The sequence below is a fragment of the Aegilops tauschii genome, chromosome 3, assembly GCF_002575655.3.
Source record: "Aegilops tauschii subsp. strangulata cultivar AL8/78 chromosome 3, Aet v6.0, whole genome shotgun sequence".
Classification (NCBI taxonomy): Eukaryota; Viridiplantae; Streptophyta; class Magnoliopsida; order Poales; family Poaceae; genus Aegilops; species Aegilops tauschii.
The window spans coordinates 257,569,021-257,591,936 of record NC_053037.3 but is presented as its reverse complement, the minus strand read 5'-3'; positions in this window follow the sequence as shown (position 1 = coordinate 257,591,936).

Below are 22,916 nucleotides of genomic sequence, written 5' to 3'. Positions count from 1 at the left end.
TGATATGCTTGAGTATCTAAATTATTATGTCAAAACTAGACTATTGCTTTGAATCACATAAAAGTCCAATTATCCATGCTATAAAGAAAACAATATGATCTCACATGTTAGGCAGCATTCCACATCAAAAATTCTGTTTTTATCACATACCTACTCGAGGACGAGTAGGAGTTAAGCTTGGGGATGCTGATACGTCTCCAACATATCTATAATTTTTGATTGTTCCATGCTGTTATATTATCAATCTTGGATGTTTTATAATCATTTTATGATCATTTTATATCATTTTTTGGTACTAAACTATTGACATAGTGCCAAGTGCCAGTTGTTGTTTTCTGCATGTTTTTTACATTGCAGGGAATCAATATCAGACGGAGTCCAAATACAACGAAACTTCACGGAGATTTTTTTTGGACCAGAAGGAACATAATGGGCCCTAGCTGCGCCTGGGGGGGGTGCCCCGAGGGGGGCACAACCCACCAGGGCGCGCCAGGAGGCCCAGGTGCACCCTGGTGGGTTGTGCCCACCTCGGGTGCCCCCCCGGACCGCCTCTTTGCTCTATAAATACCCCAATATTCCCAAAACCCTAGGGGAGTCGATGAAATATTCATCCAGCCGTCGCAGAGTCCAGAACCACCAGATCCAATCTAGACACCATCTCGGATGGGGTTCACCACCTCCATTGGTGCCTCTCCGATGATGCGTGAGTTGTTCTTTATAGACCTTCGGGTCCGTAGTTAGTAGATAGATGGCTTCCTCTCTCTCTCACATAATTCTCAATACAATGGTCTCTTGGAGATCCATATGATGTAACTCTTTTTGCGGTGTGTTTGTTGGGATCTGATGAACTTTGAGTTTATGATCAGTTATATCTTTTTATATCCATGAAATTTATTTGAGTTTCTTTGATCTCTTATATGCATGATCTCTTATAGCCTCGTATTTCTTCTCCAATTTTTGGGTTTTGTTTGCCAACTTGATCTATTTATCTTGCAATGGGAAGAGGTGCTTTGTAGTGGGTTCGATTTTACGGTGCTTAATCCCAGTGACAGAAAGGGAACCGACACGTATGTATCGTTGCTACTAAGGATAAAACGATGGGGTCTATATCTACATAGATAGATCTTATCTACATCATGGCATCGTTCTTATTGCATTACTCCGTTTCTCCATGAACTTAATACACTAGATGCATGCTGGATAGCGGTCGATGTGTGGAGTAATAGTAGTAGATGCAGGCAGGAGTCGGTCTACTAATCTTGGACGTGATGCCTATATAATGATCATTGCCTGGATATCGTCATGAGTATTTGAAGTTCTATCAATTGCCCAACAGTAATTTGTTTACCCACCGATTGCTATTTTTCTCGAGAGAAGCCACGAGTGAAATCTACTGCCCCCGGGTCACTTTCTCATATATTTGCCTTTGCGATCTACTTTTTCCTTGCATTTATTTTCAGAGCTATTAAACCAAAAATACAAAAATACCTTGCGGTGTTTTATTTCTATTTATTTTATTTGGCGTTCGATCTATCAATCTACTACAAATTATCTCACGTCTGTTTGCCTATCTTGGGGCGTCGTACCCTGGAAGGGATTGACAACCCCTTTAACACGTTGGGTTGCGAGGATTTGTTATCTGTGTGCAGGGGCTGTTTACGTTGTGTTGCTTGGTTCTCCTACTGGTTCGATAACCTTGGTTTCATATCTGAGGGAAATACCTACCGCCGCTGTGCTGCATCATCCCTTCCTTTTTGCGCAAATGCCGACGTAGCTTCAAGCGACATCAAAAGGAATTTCTGGCGCCATTGCCGGAGAGGATCTTCAGCATATACCAGGTTCCTAATCACAAATCTCATCTCCTTGCAATTTACATTATTTGCCATTTGCCTCTCGTTTTCCTCTCCCTCACTTCATAAAAATTTGCCGTCTTGTTCGCCTCTCTTTTTCCGTTCACTGTTTTCTTGCCGGATCTGTTTTTGAGTGCAATCTTGTTGTGCGGTCATCATGACTCAAGAGAACATCAAGTTATGTGATTTCTCAAATACCAACAACAATGATTTTATTGCCACTCCGATTGCTCCTCCCGCCACTAGTGCGGAGTCTTGTGATATTAATGCTGCTTTGCTGAATCTTGTTATGAAAGATCAATTTTCCGGTACTCCTAATGAGGATGTCGCGTCCCATCTTAATACCTTCGTGGAATTATGCGATATGCAAAAGAAAAAAGATGTGGACAATGATGTGGTGAAGATGAAATTATTTCCGTTTTCTTTGCGTGATTCTGCAAAAATTTGGTTTTCTTCTTTGCCTCACAATAGTATCGATTCTTGGAATAAGTGCAAAGATGCATTTATCACTAAGTATTTTCCTCCCGCAAAAATTATTTCCCTTAGAACCCAGATCATGAATTTCAAGCAAATTGAACATGAGCATGTTGCACAATCTTGGGAAAGGATGAAAATGATGCTAAGGAATTGCCCAACTCATGGGTTAAATCTTTGCCCACATCATTACTTAAAACAAGACTTCTTCCATGTACTCAAGAACAAAAGTAACTACTCACAAATCATATTCATGTTCAAGATCAGAGGGGTATTGAGCATGATTAAGGATGTGAACATATAATCTTCCACCAAATAACCAACTAGCATCAACTACAAGATGTAATCAACACTACTAGCAACCCACAGGTACCAATATGAGGTTTTGAGACAAATATTGAATACAAGAGATGAACTAGGGTTTGAGATGAGATGGTGCTGGTGAGGATGTTGATGAAGATTGGTCCTCCCACGATGAGAGGGTTGTTGGTGATGTCGATGGCTTTGATTTGCCCCTCCTGTAGGGAAGTATCCCTGGTGGAATCGCTCCGCGGGGTGCTCCTGCCCAGGTTCCGCCTCGAGACGACGGTGCTTTATCCCGAAAGTGTTGTCTTTTTTTTTCTAGGGAAAATGGCTTCATATAGGAGAAGATAGGCCTCAGAGGATGGCCAGGAGCCCCATGACCCACCTGGGCGCGCCCACGTGCCTCATGGGCACCTGGTGGGCCCCCTGTGGTATTTATTTGCTCCAGTATTTTATATATATTCCAAAATAATTCTCTGTGAAATTCCAGGTCATTTGGATTTGTGCAGAATATGTATCTCTGATGTAACTTTTTCAGGTCCAAAATTCCAGCTGCCGGCAATCTCCCTCTTCATGTAAATATTGTAAATGAAGAGATAAAAGGCATTAGAATTGCACCACAGAGTATTATATTGATCAAAAACATTATAAATAATAGTAGGAACACATGATGCAAAATGGACATATCATTGGGCTAGGCCCAAACAGTGCACACGCACGCGTGGCAGAGGATAACTGATGTAATCTTCTCTTTTAGCACGCCCCCACAACGTGCATTAAATGTGGAACGTGGGAGAGGTGGATTGCAATGGCTGCCAGAGGTAGTGCGCCTGAAAAAGCGCATCCACGACGGACATTAAAGAGCCAGCCCTCGCACCTTCCCCATAAAAAGGAAACCGCGAGGGCGATGCTCATTTATCCCCTTTCACTTCCAATCTAGCATCCTCCTCCTTCATCTTCAACCTCGCACAAGAACATCACATACTTCTCCTTCCATGATGCTCCACCACACCATTCCTCAATCCCCCGCCCTTGCAATTGCCATGGCCCCGAAGAGAGCGAAGAAGGCAGTTGACCCAGAGGTGGAGAAGAAGAAGGTCGAGAGAGAGGCGCGGCGGTGGAAGAACGCCATCTTCCTGCCGACGCTGATGACTGATGATTTAGTGAAGAAATATTTGTATGTCCGTTCAAGCAAGACCAAGGACCATGTGGCTACAGAAGTTCTTCCAGGATCCGATGCACCAGCGGATGACAAATTCCACTTCTTCGCCGGGTCTTTTTATTAAGGACTCTACCCGCCCTTCTCAGATTTCTTCGTAGAGGTCATGCAGTCATTTGGATTCCATCTGCTAGACTTTGCCCCCAATACTATTACTTGCATGTCCATTTTTTCACACTTGTGTGAAAACTTCCTGGGGATAGCACCCAATCTTGCTCTATTCCGGCACTTCTTCATTCCCCAGAATGAGAACGACGCTCTCTCCGACAGCGTTACTTGGATTCCAAGAATGGGAATGATGAAGCACTACCTTGACGGCAAATTACACACCAAGTGGAATGAGTGGAGGGCAAATTGGTGCTAGATCAAGCAAGACAATATAGTATTTTGTGGGCGACCGCCCAGGCTCAAAGGGATTGTACAAGTTCAAAGTTGAGTAACTTCAATGTGTAATAGTATGGGCTCTGTCTGGACCAAGTAAGTTGTGGGAACCCTCCTGGGCTGACGAGCAGATGTAGTTTTTGCATGTAGGTTGGACTGGGTCGGTCGTGTCTGAGAGGGCTACTACTTCCCAATAGTATCGTCTTGGTCTACCTAGCTACTTCACAAGTGAAGTTTAGTGGCTTAAGGGTGTGATTGGGAATCACGGGTAAAGTACACAAACCTCTACAGAGTGTAAAAAAATATCATGATTAGCCATGTCCCCGGGTATGGACAACTTTTGAGCAATTCATTCGAGAATTGTCAGCTTGATCTCATCACCTCTTGTTAAGTAAAATGAATGGGTTGAAACAAAGGAGAGTGTGGAGTTGATCTCAGGGGACTAGGGTTACCATGATCTCTGTAGAAAGGCTTGGGATGACCGGGGTTACCAGGAGTCCAGATGCTCAAATGCTATATTGGGTTACGACTCGGGTTACCGAGATAGCCCTAGACTACGACCCGGGTTACCGGGAGTGTCATATTATTATTAGAGTATACCACTACTATAAAAGATTGGGCAACTATTTTCAGGCAAGGAAAACCAGCCGCACCACTTGCATGTTTATTTCTCCAACAAGCCAATCCTATTGAAGCTTGCTAATACATTTGATGTATTTACCCTTGTGTCTGCAATGTATCATGTTGCAGGTTTACTGTATTGAGTGGAAGGTACAAAGTAGGGTTATGATGCTATACTCAACTTCTGCCTGTGAGTAGATGGACGCCACAAGACTAGAATGATATCTCTGCTACATGATTGAACTGTAAGATAGCCTATGAGCTAAGCAGGTGTGCATTGTAAAGCACTAGATCTACGATGTAATACTTGACTTATGATGTATTCTTTGTGTCAGCTATTGATCCAGGGACCAACACGGTAAGTGCATAGATTCAGGCTCCATTCAGGGACCGAGTCATGACATTGTACCAAGATAAAGCCTTTCCCCTCAAAGATAAGGGAAATATCTTCTTCTTAACTCCATCCTCTGATAAACCTACAAGCTTAAACAATCCACAAATTTCATCTATATATACTAAGGGCATATCAGGATGTAATGTTCCATCTCCTAGATATGGATTACCAAGAAATTTCTCCATAATACCCGAAGGATGTCATAGTAAATTTTTTCAGTAGCTTCAGTAGGTTGAGGAGCGACTCTTACCACTTCTGATCGAGGTGAAGATACCCCAAACAAGCCCATCAAAGGATTATTTTCCATACTGACAAGTAACAATAAATTTCAGCACGTAATAAAAATGTTTCCTTACCAAATTCCACTGACCAAAGTGATGACCCACAAGTATAGGGGGTCAATCGTAGTCCTTTCGATAAGTAAGAGTGTCGAACCCAACGAGGAGCATAAGGAAACGACAAGTGGTTTTCAGCAAGGTATTTTCTGCAAGCACTAAAATTGCCGGTAACAGGTAGTTTGAAAGCAAGATAATTTGTAACAAACAAGTACCGGTAAATAAAGTGCGCCAAGGTAGCCCAATCCTTTTGTGGCAAAGGACATGCCAAAACGGTCTCTTATAATAAGCAAAGCATTCTTGAGGGTACACGGAAATTGCATCTAGTCACTTTCATCATGTTGGTTTGATTTGTGTTTGCTACTTTGATAATTTGATATGTGGGTGGACCGGTGCTTAGGTCATGTTCTTACTTGAACAAACCTCCTACTTATGATTAACCCCCTCGCAAGCATTCGCAACTATGAGAAAAGTATTAAGATAAAATCTAACCATAGCATTAAACTTTTGGATCCAAATCGGCCCCTTACGAAGTAGCGCATAAACTAGGGTTTAAGCTTCTATCACTCTAGCAACCCATCATCTAATAACTACTCCACAATGCATTCCCTTAGGCCCAAATATGGTGAAGTGCCATGTAGTCAACGTTCACATGACAGCACTAAGGGAATCACAACATACATATCATCAAAATATCGAACACATATCAAGTTCACATGATTACTCGCAACAAGATTTCTCCCGTGAACTCAAGAACAAAAGTAACTACTTGTAAGTGCATCTAGTGCCCCGTAGTGATTTTGGTGTATTGAAGACTTATAGGTTAAGGGACTAATGAGTTTGTGAGTGTACATAGGTCTATAAGTCTATGAGGAGTTTGATATTTACAAAGAAAGTCGACCCCTAAAAATGAATGTCTTCAACTGAAGACTTTGGCTTTCTGAAGACTTTGAAAGTGAAGAAATTGGTGTGACCGTGAAGACTTGGTATTCGTGCGAGGAACATGAAGCGTGAAGACTTTTGTTTTCGTAGTTTCATTTTCCCTTTCTTCAGTCATAGGAAACACCGTATTGTTAAAGGGGGTCGAGGTAAAACTAAGGAAAAGCTTCCAGGTGATGCTCATCTCAAAATCCTACACCTACCAATCCTTTCGAGTGAAGCCATTGGAAAATCTCACACAGTTCAGTCAATTTCTTCAGTGACAGAGACGAAGATCTTCTGGTCTCTGAGGAATTAGTTCTGACTGAGAGTTAGGAATTTGCCAGTGCGGATTGCCTACAAGTGAGGAACATGATAGCCCTGAGGAATTTGATACTCAAATATCTGACCATTGTTGTGCTACGCGCCAGCTGTCCCAAAATATCTACCCACCTAACGGTCATATCATTGAAGGGCCTTTATGGCTTATCATGTCGGGCTGCTCCCTAGGCTATAAATAGCCGCCCCCTACAACCACTGGTTGGTTGGCTGCTTCGAGAGAAACTAACACTTGTCATTGAGAGCATCCCATCCTCCGAGGACTTTGAGTGAACTCAACGTTGTCAGCCCTCTCATCCTCGCGTCGCAAATGAAGTGCAGATTGAGAGAATCATCAACGACATCAAAGCACCAGGTCCTCTCACATGCTCAAAGGCTTCACATTTGCCTAACTTTTGTGGGCACTTTGCTTTCGTCTCTATCACAGAGCCCACCAAAGTAGATGAGGCATTTCTGGAGCCTGAGTGGATTCAAGCGATGCAAGAGGAATTACATCAGTTCGAGCTCAACAATGTCTGAAAACTAGTCAAACGACCAGACCCACGCAAGCACAATATCATCGGCACCAAATGGATCTACCACAACAAGCAAGATGAAAATGGCCTTGTGGTGAGGAATAAGGCACGGCTTGTAGCTCAAGGCTACACATAGGTTGAAGGAATTGATTTCGATGAAACTTTTGCACATGTTACTAGACTTGAGGCTATTCGCATATTGCTTGCTTATGCTAACCATCATAATATCATCTTATATCAAATGGATGTGAAAAGTGCATTCCTCAATGGTAAGCTTGAGGAAGAAGTATATGTTGCTCAACCCCAGGTTTTGAAGATCCAAAACATACTGACAAAGTCTTCAGACTCAATAAGGCCCTCTATGGCCTTAAGTAGGCCCCTCGGGCGTGGTATGATACTTTGAAGGAATTCCTCATGAAGAAAGGCTTCAAACCTGGTTCACTTGACCCAACTCTTTTCACCAAAACCTATGATGATGAATTATTCGTGTGCCAAATATATGTTGATGATATTATCTTTGGCTGTACTGACCAACGTTACAGTGACGAATTTGCCTATATGATGAGTGAGGAATATCAAATGTCTATGATGGGAGGATTGAAATTCTTCTTAGGTCTTCAAATTCGTCAACAGCGCAATGGCATCTTCATATCTCAGGAGAAATACCTCAAGGATGTATTGAGGAAATTTGGCATGCAAGATTGCAAAGGCGTCAAAATCCCTATGCCCACAAATGGCCATCTATGCACTGATGAAAATGGTATTGACTTCAATCAAAAGGTATACCGCTCCATGATTGGCTCTTTATTGTATCTATGTGCATCTAGGCCAGATATTATGCTTAGTGTTTCCATGTGTTTCTGATTTCAAGCTACACCGAAGGAATCACACCATAAGGCTGTGAAGCATATTCTTCGATATCTAGCTCACACTCCAACACTTGGATTATGGTATCCCAAGGGCTCGGTTTTTTATCTCATTAGATATTCTGACTCTGACTATGCTGGTGATCGTGTGGACAGCAAGTCAACATCCGGAACATGCCATTTCCTCGGACGATCTTTGGTATGTTGGTCCTTGAAAAAACAGAACTGCGTATCACTCTCTACTGCTGAAGCTGAGTACATTGCTGCTGGTTCGTGCTGTGCTCAATTGCTATGGATGAAGCAAACCCTCAAGGACTACGACATCAATGTAAAGAATGTGCCACTCTTATGTGACAATGAGAGCGCCATCAAGATTGCTCATAACCCTGTTCGGCACTCGAAGACAAAGCACATCCAGATTCATCATCATTTCCTTCGAGATCATGTGTTGAAGGGCGACATATCTATCGAGCACATGAAGACTGAAGAACAGCTAGCCGATATCTTCACAAAGCCCTTGGATGAGAAGAGATTTAGCAAGTTGCGGTGTGAGCTAAATATCTTAGAATCTTCGAATGTCCTTTGAAAAGGACACACATCCTAACACTTATGCAAATTGATGACTTGGATGTGCAATACACGAAGTGACGTTTTTCTTCAATCAATGAAGACTAACCCTCTAAGTGTGAAGAAGTTAATGAAGAATTTGATTCTCAGAGCCCTACGACACTTGTACGCAGCGTCCGAAATCATCATTCTTGTACGTTGGGTCACGCCACCAACAAAATTTGAAAATCTTCAATTTGAGTTTTTCTTCAGTTTTTGAAATTCCTTAGTTGTTCAAATTCTTCAACTTTGCAATGTCTTCACTCTTTCCGACTGTGTTCTTCATTGACTATATATATATGAGTTTTCAGTCCTCCACAGCATTCACTTATTGCTAATTCTTCAGGTTGACTTTTCTGCTAAGTGAATGTGATCGGACCCGTCCCCCTCTATGCTAACCTCAACCCAGTCTATTCACAAATTCTTCATGTGCGTTCAATTTGAAACCCGTTCAAAATCTTCATTGTGACCGTGTCAGCTGAAGAATTTGCGAACGAAGCTTTAAAATATTCTTATCTGAATTTTCGGCTTTTGCCGCTCAAACCGTTCCACATCCCACGATAAGGTTATTATATTCACCCACGATCTCACACGATCTCCACCTCACTGTACGTGGGTGACACCTGTCGCTAGGATGAGAAGGGTCAGGGGCACGTTAGTCCATTTTCCTCGGACGAGCGGTTTTTCACCTCGGCTATAAATACCCCTACCCTCCTTAGACCGCATTTACCCCGCTCGACCTCACTCCCTCGCTCGATCTCTCTGACCTAGCGCCGCCGCTACTTCCATCGTCACTAGTGAGGAAGAGCTTCACTGCCTTGACCTCGTCGCCGACGTACTCACACCGGCCGCGGAAATCTTTTTCACTCCGCCGCTGCCGTACCTGTCTTCTGCCGCCAAGTTAGGGCATGGAAGATCTGAACAGACGAACTTCTCAACTTCCACTCCCAGTTCGTCGTGTTCTTCGTCAAGGGTAAATAAAATTTATTTTTACTGCCCTTGTTGATTCTGATGGACAGCAAAGGGCCTCTAGAGCCAAAGGTAGCAATGTGCCTCTTCTATTGGATCCCAAGTTGATCCTCGACTTCATTGATCTCTGGCACAAGGACCCCAACACTCCTATGCTTGATTTCAATCTAACACCTGGCCAAAGTCATATGCTGACAGCCTTCATAGGCGAAGAAAAATGGGAAGTTTGAGAAGGCCAAGCAACTGAAGAAAGCTCAGTACAAGAAGGAGCGATTTCTGAAGAAGAATGTTGTCAAAATGACAACTGATGAACTTGTGGCCATGTAAGTTGAGATCAAAGCACTCAGTGATGAATTTGACGCATACTGTGCAGATTGGCTAGGAGCCAAAGTCAGATTTGTCAGAATGGCAAAGGGATTTACCTCAAATGTTACAGCCTCAACGCAACATGAAATTCCTAAGGCTGAGGCATCTGCTCAGCCTACTGAAGAACATGCAAGCACAGCTGATGAAAATCAGGCTGTTGGTGATTCTGAAAGCACCAGGGCTAATGAAGTTATTCCAGCCGCTGAAGAAACTGTCAGGGCAACCTCTAGTGTTGCGCCTGAAGAAAAAGCCAGGCCAGTTGAAGCATCTGCTACTGCGCCTGAAGAAACTGATCATGCCAGGGCAACTGCATCAGTTGCGCCTGAAGAAACTGCACCAACTTCCTCTGCTCCTCCTGCGCAAACGACAAGTCCTAGCCTTCCTTCTGCATCAGAAGCAAAGAAAACCAAAGCTGCGGAGCGAGCCGCTGTGAAGAAAAGGAAAGCATCTGCATCCTCAGAGTCTTCAGCTCCGAAGAAAGTGAAGACTTTGACGAGCTCCTATGCAAATCCCATAGATGTTGTTCCAATATCAAGCATGCCATCAAAGGAGATTGTTCCCTTTGGTCAGGAATATGTGATTCCCAGTGAATCTAATGAAGAAAATCCTTCTGTTGCTTCGTCAGAGCAGTTGGATGAAGAAATTGAAGTGGATAATATCACTTCGACTCCGCTGGTATCCTCGCCCATGCCTCAGTTCACTGCTGAAGAGACCGGCGTTGAAGAAATAGATGAGGAAGATGAAGATGTGGATATTGGGTCTACAACTCCGATTCTAAATGATGACTACTGGAAAAGTCATCACCCCATTTCACCACTCTACACCGCTCTGCAACAGATTCCTTAGTCCCCAGTTCAAACCGAAGAAATTCGTACGGTCTCTTAAGAACATCAAGCTTCTCTTCTCACTATTCCTGAAGAAGTTCCAGCCACTAGAGCTGATGATAATGTTGCTGAAGAAATGGAGACCCAGGCTGTTGCTGATGACATTGCTCCTGAAATTCCTTAGCCCGTGGCTCCAGAGTCTGTGATTCAAGAGGCCATGGTGACTTCGACTGCTAATCCTCAGCCCAAGCCACAGAATCCTCACTCCAAGAAACATAAGTTCAAGGCTGAAGACTTCTTCAATGAGCACATTTTTTTCACTGACTACAATCCTTATGACTCTGCTCGTCTTCGACGCAAGCGCTTTTGAACTGCTAGCCAGATGAACTTCTATTCCTCGCTGCTGTTTGATAAAGACAAGATCTTTGACCATGAGAAAATTCCACATGTGGGCATGGAGTCTCTACCGTGCTTCACCCCAGTCCTCAGTGTTCTTCATGATGCTGGGCTGCTCAACTTCTGCACCGACATTTGCAACTGGAATGAAGAACTCATTCTTCAGTTCTAGGCGATGTTGCACATCACCGGCAACGTTGAAGATGTGAATTCATGGGTATTGGACTGGATGACTGGAAATACTCACTACATGGCTCCGGCCTCTGAATTACTTCATGCCATCCCAGTCAGTCCTCCTCCTGAAGGTGCAAGGCTCATCTATGCTGACCCTGAACTCTCAGATCATCTGATGCAAGTGCTGATGAAGCCTTTGAAGCCAGGCCAAGCTCCAAGGACCAAATTCCTCGTCAAGCAATTGCTCTATGTGCCAAGGACTGTGTACAGGATATTGACCAAAACCCTCTGTGGCGACCCGACCTCAAACGGTCAAGTCTTTGTGCTTCAGTGTCATCCCTGGATTGGTAATGCTGACACACACAATACTCGAAGGATTTATAACAGAGTAGCAATCACACACTTATTACATCGAATGTCTCAAAAGAGAACTTATTACAATAAATATGGCTTAAGGCCATCTAAATAAGATAACAACAGAAGACTTGGAAGATAAGTGAGTCCATCAACTCCAACGGCATAGCTGAGATGCACAACAACGACCTATCGCACCTTTACTCGTCGTCTGAAAAGTCTGCAACATAATACGTTGCAGCCCGAAAACGGGTCAGCACATGGAATATGCTGGCAATATAACACAGTAGAGCAAGAACAGAAATAATGCTATCACTATATGCATATATGGCTGGTGGAGGCTCTATGGTTATATGGTTTTTTTTTTTGCGAAAAGCCAATTTTTTCCTACAACAAAGGAATATATTTTATTTAACTATCATGGTGGTTGAACAACATTGAGAAGGTACCTCCAACTCAATCCCAATTAAAAGTAATTATCAACCCAACAAATTAAATTTGAGTGATGAGATACATATGATAATCCAAGTACTAGATACTCAAGATGTCCATAACCGGGGACACGGCTAACCATGATTGGATTGTACACTCTGCAGAGGTTTGCGCACTTTTCCCCACAAGACTCGATCTCCTCCATTGGATTTCTCGCACTTCATGGTGTTTGAGAAACGGATGACCGAGACACGGTCTTTCAGAAGCATTAACTCTAACCTCGGGTAGACAGTACCAACCTACATCCCTCTACATCTGCTAGCCTACCACTGGAAGAGGTCACGCAACTTAGTCAACTATGCTAGAGCCCATAATAGCTTGTGGCTGCACATGGAAGTTTCTAGCATGAAATATCTCAGATCCCTTTGAGCCTAGGTGGCGGACCGTAGGATTATCACACGGGTACTCCGGGATATCCTAGGACAATACTGGATTCTCCAGGTGCCCAAACAAGCAATCCACCCAGATGTGTATTAAAGTTGCCACCTTAAGTTGAACCATTAAATAATCATATCACATCTGTCATGGATTCACTCACCCGAACCACGTCTATGAGCATAGCATGGCAATATAAGCATAACGTAGAAGTAACTCCCAAGGGTTTGATAATAAACAGGGCAATAGGTTCTACCTCATCAACTACTTCCCAATACCCACAAGTTAATCACATCCTAATCATGCAGTGTTTGAGGTTTGGAACTAATGCATAAAAACTGGGTATGAAAAGAGTATGATCAATGTGTTACTTTCCTTGCTGACGATCCGCAAAACCTAGAGACTCGTAGTAGCACGCTTCGCACTCCGGGAATTCTATCACAAGCAAACAATAGCATACATAAGCAATCAAGCAAAGATGCACGGGTAAAACTCAAATAAGAATATCGAATCTGAAAACTCAACTGAAGATATTCGATTTGCAAAAAGAATCAAATCAAACGGAGCAACGAAACTCAAACTACGAAAGAAACAAGATCCGATTACTAATCTGGACTAAAGTCAAATTTTATAGTACCAAAATCTTGTTCAAGTTGGTTAAACAGAAAGAGAACTTCGAGACGAAGACCTAGGCGCTTGAATTGCCTGATTCCGATAAATGAGTGAAAAGATTAAACTAAAACGAAAATCGGGTCAGAAATCGCGATCGAAAATAATCGCGAAAAACCCTGGAAAAAGAAAAACTGACGAACAGGCTAACGAACGAACGTTCACTATCTGCGGCTAACGGGTGAACGGCGTTCATTAAAATGAACGTGTACGGACGAACGTCGCTAAATAATTATATTTTGATATGAAATATTTTCGGAGAGAAAAATAATTATAACAAATGATCCTTGTTTCAACATTTGATAAAATTTCAAACATGGAAACGGTGAAATCCCCAACTCTCTCCGAGGGTCCTTAAGTTGCTTAGAATTTCGAGGATTGCGAAACGAAATGCAATAAAATATGATATGCATGTATGACCTATGTATAACATTCCAAATTGAAAATTTGGGATGTTACAAACCTACCCCCCTTAAGATGAATCTCGTCCTCGAGATTCGGGTTGGCTAGAAAATAGGTGTGGGTGGTCTTTCCGTAGATCATCCTCTCGTTCCCAGGTGGCTTCATCCTCGGTATGGTGGCTCCACTGAACCTTGCAAAACTAGATAACCTTTCTGCGTGTAACTCGGCTAGCAAACTCGAGAATCTTGACCGGTTTCTCCTCATAGGTCAGATCACTGTCCAACTGAATTGCTTCCAGGGGTACTGTATCTCTGAGCGGTATATCGGCCATCTCTGCATGGCACTTCTTCAACTGGGATACATGGAACACATCATGAACTCCTGACAATCCTTCAGGTAATTCCAACTTGTAGGCTACCTCTCCCATGCGTTCCAAAACACGGTACGGTCCTACAAATCTCGGGGCTAACTTTCTCTTAACTCCAAAACGTTTAACTCCTCGAAGAGGTGATACTCAAAGATATGCTCTGTCTCCGATCTCATAGACTACCTCCTTGCTTTTCGAGTCTGCATAACTCTTCTGTCTGGACTGAGCTACCTTCAGTCAGTCTCGAATTAGCTTAACCTTCTCTTCAGACTCTTTGATCAAATCTGGTCCAAACAACTTACAGTCTCCTACTTCATCCCACATCAATGGCGTTCGGCTTCTTCTCCCATACAGGGCTTCGAAAGGTGCCATCTTGAAACTGGACTGGTAGCTGTTTTTGTATGAAAACTACGTGTACGGCAAATTGTCATCCCAACTAGATCCATAATCTAGTGCACAAGCTCTCAACATGTCCTCCAGAATCTGATTGACTCTCTTGGTCTGTCCGTCTGTCTGCGGATGAAAGGTTGTGCTAAACTCTAGCCTGGTCCCCAAAGTCTGGTGCAGCTGATGCCAAAACTTTGAAGTAAACTGTGTTCCTCTATCTGATACGATGGTCCTCGGAACTCCGTGCAGACATACGATCTTGGTCATATATATCTTGGCCAACTTCGCACTAGTATAGGTGGTTTTCACTGGGATAAAGTGGGCCACTTTGGTCAAACGATCCACTACTACCCAGATAGAATCATATCCTGATCGGGTCCTCGGCAATCCGGTGATCAAATCCATGCCGAGCTTGTCCCACTTCCATTCGGGTATCGGCATAGGCTGCAGTAGTCCTGCTGGCTTCTGATGTTCTGCCTTTACTCTGACATACCTCACATATAGCTACATACTCGGCAATATCCTTCTTCATACCAGTCCACCAGAAACGGTCCTTCAAATCCAAATACATCTTGGTGTTTCCGGGGTGTATCGAGTATGGCGAGTCATGGGCCTCCTGAAGTATCAACTTCCTGATCTCTGCGTTGTTGGGCACATAAACGCGGTCCTAAAACCATAAGGTGTTGTGCTCATCCTCACGAAAACCTTTGGCCTTTCCTTTGCTCATTCTCTCCTTTATCTCTGCAATTTCTTTGTCATCCTTCTGAGCTTCTCGAATCTTTCCCAACAATGTAGACTGAACTTCCATTGCTGCAACAAAACCTCTAGGAACAATCTCCAAACGAAGTTCCCTGAGGTCCTCGGCTAACTCCTTTGGCATCCCTCCGCTTACGAGGGTATTGGCATAACTTTTCTGGCTCAAAGCGTCTGCTACGACATTGGCCTTTCCTGGATGATAGTGCAACTTCATATCATAATCCTTTATGAGCTCCAACCATCTCCTCTGCCTGAGGTTCAGCTCCTTTTGGGTGAAAATGTACTTCAAACTCTTGTGATCCATGTACACATCGCAACGATTTCCAATAAGGTAATGTCTCCAGGTCTTGAGTGCATGCACTACGGCTGCTAACTCCAAATCATGTGTATCATAATTCAACTCATGCGGTCAAAGCTGTCGAGATGCATATGAAACAACTCTTCCGTCTTGCATAAGTACTCCTCCAAGTCCTAAGCGAGAGGCGTCGCAATACACTTGGAAATCCTTGCGTATATCCGGCAGAATCAGCACTGGGGCTGTAGCCAAACGCTTCTTCAACTCTTGGAAACTTGCTGCATTCTTCAGTCCAATGGAATTTGGTATCCTTCTTTAATAACTCCGTCATAGGTTTCGCAATCTTGGAAAAATTCTCAATAAATCTCCGATAGTATCCCGCGAGTCCAAGAAATCTGTGGATCTCGCTAACTGAAGTGGGTGCCAACCACTCAGTCACTGACTGAACCTTGGTGGGGTCTACTGCTATACCTTCTCCTGATATAACATGTCCAAGGAATCCAACTTCCTTCAACCAAAACTCACATTTGCTGAACTTGGCATACAACTGATGTTCCCTGAGTTTCTCGAGAACTAAACGCAAATGCTCCTTGTGCTCCTCTTCATTCTTCGAGTATACCATTATATCATCAATGAACACCACCACAAACTTATCCAAGAATTCCATGAACACCGTATTCATGATACTCATGAAATAGGCAGGGGCGTTAGTCAGTCCAAAAGACATAACCGTATACTCATATAACCCGTACCTAGTGGTGAATGCTATTTTTGGTATATCCTTTTCTCGAATCTTCAGCTGGTGATATCCTGATCGCATATCGATATTCGAAAACACTTTAGCTCCTTGCAGCTGGTCAAACAAATCATTGATCATCGGCAGTGGGTACTTGTTCTTGATCGTCACTTCATTCAATGCATGATAATCAACAACCATTCTTAAAGATCCATCCTTCTTCTCAACCAAAAGCACTGGGGCTCCCCACGGTGATGAACTTCGTCGGATGTAACCTTTCTCCAACAACTCCTTAATCTGCTTCTTAATCTCCTCCAGATCATTTGCGGGCATCCGGTATGGTCTCTTTGATATCGGTCCGGTGCCTGGAAACAGTTCTATCAAGAACTCGATGTCCCGATCTGGCGGCATGCCTGGTAATTCCTCTGGAAATACATCCGGGTAATCCTTCACAACAGGAACTTCCTCCTGAACAACTCCTGAGAGGGAATTTACTTGGGTTCTCCTTGACGAATACCTGGATACATACTTGATCCTTTTTCCCTCCGGGGTGGTGAGTAGAATTGACTTACTAGCACAATCAATGCTTCCTCCATACTTCGACATCCAGTCCATGCCTAATATCACATCCAATCCTTGTGACTCCAAAATTATTAGGTCTGATGGGAAAACATGGCTACCAATGGTTAAGGGTATCCGGTCGCACCATCGGCTGGCCATATACTCTGCTCCAGGTGAACTTACTAACATGGGTGTCCTAAGGGCTTGGGTTGGCAACTTAAACTTATCCATGAATCCCCTTGATATTTATGAATGAGATGCACCGGTATCGAAAAGAACAAGAGCGGTAAAAGACTCAACCAAAAACTTACCGATAACTGCGTCTGGCTGCCCTTCAACCTCCTCCACGTTAACGTGGTTCACTTGTCCTTTGTTGAATGGATTGGGCTTCTTCCCAGCGCTCCCATTACCATTTCCATTCTTCGCTTCAGGGCACTCTGTGCCATAGTGTCCAGTCTTCCCGCACTTGAAGCAAGTAATGTGACTTAGGTCTCTCTTGGCGGGTGTGGCTGGATTGGAGCGGTTCTGATTGTTGCCTACTCCGTTCCCATTCCCATTCTTGGAACCACTGTGGTTATGCGAACTTCCTCCATTGTGGGTGTGACCTCCATGGTTATGGGTAAATCCTCCTGAGTTCGGGGTTAAACGAGGCTTCTGCTGAGCTCCTGAGTTGTACCTTCCTTGCCCATACTTCCTCTTGCGGCTCTCAATCTGCTGCTGCTTCCCTTCCATCATAAGAGCCTTGTCTACCAGCTCCTGGTAGTTGTTGAATGTTGCCACCATCAACTGCATGCTCATCTCGTCATTCAGCCCTTCCATAAACTTCTCCTGCTTCGCGGCATCTGTGGCCACATCATCCGGGGCATAACAAGACAGCTTACTAAACTCCTCTACGTATTGAGCCACAGTATGATTTCCTTGGCGCAAGTTGCGAAACTCGCGCTTCTTCATGCTCATAGCTCCAGTTGAGACATGGGCTATGCGAAATGCTTGCTGAAACTGATCCTAAGTGATATTGGCTATAGGGAAAGTGGCAGTGTAATTTTCCCACCATGAAGCTGCTGGTCCATCTAACTGATGTGCGGCAAAATGCACCTTCTCAGCATCTGTGCATCCTGCGGTGGTCAACTCCCTTCCAATCTTGCGTAAACAGTCATCCGCAACTATTGGCTCGGTGCTACTAGAAAACACCGGCGGCTGCAACCTTAGAAAACGGGCTAAGTTGTCAACTGGAGGTGGTGGTGGCGGGTTGTTGTTGTTATTGTTGTTGTTGTTGCCTTGGTTCTGGACTAGTATCTGCATCAAGGCATTCTACTGCTGAATCAACTGGGTGATCTCCGGTGGGAAGACAAATCCGGTGTCACGTCTCGGAGGCATCTGATGGGTTTAGAGGGGAGAGATTAGAATAGAAATGAGGTCTAGTGAGAAAACACTACCCATATGCACATGAGACAAACACAATCATATCACTCAATCAATCAAGCAAGGGCATACAAACGGTCTAGAACTGTCGTTACAGTGCTCGGACTATACTATATACATGGGAAAAGACTACTAATCATATGGTGGTCATCTAGAAATTTTGATCGGTGGAAGACTCCATGATATCCGCTCCAGCTTCGTCTTCACAATCATCCTCACTACGATCAGGGTCGGAGTCGGTGTCGTCGATGATGATGTAGTCTTCAGAACGAATTTCCTTGGGTTCGTCGTCTTCTCCTCCTGGCGCGGGGTCTCCCATGAAAACTCCGATCTTCTTTATCAGGTCGTCATTCTTCTCCAATAGTATTGTGATTTCCTCCTCATATCCATCGCGTGTAGACTTGAGTTCCTCTTCTAGCTCCGTGATCCTGGTCATCGCCTTCTTCAGATCCATCATGCTTGCGCACATCTGATTCTCCTGGCGTCGAATGTGCTGGTTTAACTCCTGCATGAAAGCTGCAATGGACATGTCCTTCCTAGTGCTGATCATCTCCCATTGCTCATCTCGGCGCCCACATATCTGGTAGATAGTATCTTTGAGATCCTTGTGGTAAACTTCGCCAATGCGTCCCATGGCGATGTGGGCTGCCATGCTCTTTCCTAGACTCCATGTGGGTGCATCAAAGGAAAACTCTACGGGCTCCGTAACTGGCGTGAATGTCCTTCCTGGAACTTGAACTCGAATCATCCAGCGCTCCTCTTCTGGTAAAGTGGCGTTGTAGGTCCCGGGGAAGCTTGGTATTCCGATGTTCAGGTACCTAGTGACTTCCTTCAAGTGTCGTCCAAAGGGTGTGTCTTCATCCGGTTGTGCAAACTTGTTCCTCGAATCCGCCATCCTAAGGAGTAGAAAATGGAGAGGAGTCAGAAATGAGTAGAGAAGAGTGACCTATGGCTTATCTTAGTGGTCGTGTCCTACACTCAACGTGTGCTCTGATACCATCTTGTAGCGACCCGACCTCAAATGGTCAAGTCTCTGTGCTTCAGTGTCATCCCTGGATCGGTAATGCTGACACACACAGTACTCGAAGGATTTATAACAGAGTAGTAATCACACACTTATTACATCGAATGTCTCAAAAGAGAACTTATTACAATAAATATGGCTTAAGGCCATCTAAATAAGATAACAGCGGAAGACTTGGAAGATAAGTGAGTGCATCAACTCCAACGGCATAGCTGAGATGCACAACAACGACCTATTGCACCTTTACTCGTCGTCTGAAAAGTCTGCAACATAATACGTTGCAGCCCGAAAACGGGTCAGCACATGGAATATGCTGGCAATATAACACAGTAGAGCAAGAACAGAAATAATGCTATCACTATATGCATATATGGCTGGTGGAGGCTCTATGGTTATATGGTTTTTTTGCGAAAAGCCAATTTTTTCCTACAACAAAGGAATATATTTTATTTAATTATCATGGTGGTTGAACAACATTGAGAAGGTACCTCCAACTCAATCCCAATTAAAAGTAATTATCAACCCAACAAATTAAATTTGAGTGATGAGATACATATGATAATCCAAGTACTAGATACTCAAGATGTCCATAACCGGGGACACGGCTAACCATGATTGGATTGTACACTCTGCAGAGGTTTGCGCACTTTTCCCCACAAGACTCGATCTCCTCCGTTGGATTTCTTGCACTTCATGGTGTTTGAGAAACGGATGACCGAGACACAGTCTTTCAGAAGCATTAACTCTAACCCCGGGTAGACAGTACCAACCTACATCCCTCTACATCTGCTAGCCTACCACTAGAAGAGGTTATGCAACTTAGTCAACTATGCTAGAGCCATAATAGCTTGTGGCTGCATAGGGAAGTTTCTAGCATGAAATATATCAGATCCCTTTGAGCCTAGGTGGCGGACCGTAGGATTATCACATGGGTACTCCAGGATATCCTAGGACAACACTGGATTCTCCAGGTGGCCAAACAAGCAATCCACCCAGATGTGTATTAAAGTTGCCACCTTAAGTTGAACCATTAAATAATCATCTCACATCTATCATGGATTCACTCACCCAAACCACGTCTATGAGCATAGCATGGCAATATAAGCATAACGTAGAAGTAACTCCCAAGGGTTTGATAATAAACAGGGCAATAGGTTCTACCTCATCAACTACTTCCCAATACCCACAAGTTAATCATATCCTAATCATGAAGTGTTTGAGGTTTGGAACTAATGCATAAAAACTGGGTATGAAAAGAGTATGATCAATGTGTTACTTGCCTTGCTGACGATCCGCAAAACCTAGAGACTCGTAGTAGCACGCTTCGCACTCGAGGAATTCTATCGCAAGCAAACAATAGCATACATAAGAAATCAAGCAAAGATGCACGGGTAAAACTCAAATAAGAAGATCGAATCTGAAAACTCAACTGAAGAGATTTGATTTGCAAAAAGAATCAAATCAAACGGAGCAACGAAACTCAAACTACGAAAGAAACAAGATCCGATTACTAATCTGGACTAAAGTCAAATTTACAGTACCAAAATCTTGTTCAAGTTGGTTAAACAGAAAGAGAACTTCGAGACGAAGATCTAGGTCCTTGAATTGCCTGATTCCGATAAACGAGCGAAAAGATAAACCAAAACGAAATTCGGGTCAAAATCGCGATCGAAAATAATCGCGAAAAACCCTGGAAAAAGAAAAACTGACGAACAGGCTAACGAACGAACGTTCGCTGTCTGCGGCTAACGGATGAACGGCGTTCGTTAACGTATGGACGAACGTCCGCTAAATAACTAAACCGAAAAAGACGAGCCGATCTATTAAAAAACGGATCTAGGGTTTTTACCGGAAAAACCGAACCGGCGAAGAAATTCGGCGGCGGCGGCGTACTCCAGCGAACTCCGGCGCGCGGCGCGGGCGGCGCGAGCGGCGGCGGCAGCAGCGCGCGGCGGCGGCTGGTGCGGCGGCGGCTTAGGGTTTCGGGCGAGGCGCTGGGCTGCTGGGGTCGGGCCTCCCGGCTTATAAAGGCCGGCCGGGCTAGGAGTCCTAGGCGGACACGGCCCGGTAAGGCGGTAACCTTTTTTTTAATATTCCGCCACGTAGAAAAATAAAGAAAAGAAATACTAAACAGACTCCAAAAATCCTGAAATAAATTTTCCCCGTCCTCTAAATATCTACCGGACAAGGTGAACATTTATTTAGTACTCTAATGCAATTTTGAAAAACGAATATTTTTCCTAATTCAAATAAAATAGCAATAAAATCCAAATGAAAATGTTTATTTGTTTTTAAATATTTTCCTCCAATATTTCATTATTTTGGGGAAGTCATATTATCCCCTCTCATATATTTTGATATGAAATATTTTCGGAGAGAAAAATCATTAAAACAAATGACCCTTGTTTCAACATTTGATAAAATTTCAAACATGGAAACGGTGAAATCCCCAACTCTCTCCGAGGGTCCTTGAGTTGCTTAGAATTTCGAGGATCGTGAAACAAAATGCAATAAAATACGATATGCATGTATGACCTATGTATAACATTCAAAATTGAAAATTTGGGATGTTACACCCTCAGTCCTATCAAGGGCCACAACTCTGATGAAGAAGAGGTTGTTGGCATCATGAAGAATCTGCTTTTCAACATCATACATGGTATTCCTATCAACTACCATGATTTATTCATGAGGACTTTGGCCAATGTAGCTCTGTCACCGTTTGAACTGAAGCCTTACGCTCCCTGGATCATGAGATTCATCAGATCAAGGTCTTCATCAACTACGAGGCTGACGTTCTCAATCATCACAGCTACTTGCCCCCAATCGAGGTCCTCAAATGGCCTATTTCCTCAGCTGATGAGAAGGGCAAGGCTGCGATTATTGATGAAGGCACTCGTCCATTGGATGGACAATTTTGCAAAGCTGCTTCCTACTCCACGAATGATGACTCTGCCACACATGACACTACCGCAAATGCTTCAAAGCATAATCCTCAAGCCACTGCTCCAAGGGTGATGAATGATTGTGAGCTTCTCCTCAATCTTCATCAGAAGGTCGATCGCAACCACAAATGGGTCAACCGTCAGTTTGGTTCAATTCTTCAGAACATGACGATCACGCGGAACACTGTGAAGAAGAACCATTACTACCTCCATGAAGTTTTTGATCGCACCTGGGCTGTATTGTCTCACCTCTATGATGATGAAGATCTCAAGCAAATGGGCTTCAAGTAGGACTTTGACTGGCCTCAGCCACCTTCGAAGAAATTCAAGAAGGTCAAAGTTCCTCACTTGGTGGCCAGCTCATATTCTTCATCACGCGAGACTGATGAACATGAAGACTTGGACGACACCGCGGCAGGCCCTCATCAACGGACGACCCCAACAACGCTGGCGCTCCTCCATCGACATATGATGATATTCTTCAGGGGCGTTAGTTCTCATTTTTCGTCCCTTTTGGATATTCGATGACAAAGGAGGAGAAATTTGAGTTAGTCTTCAAGCGGGTCTCTATATATGGGTGT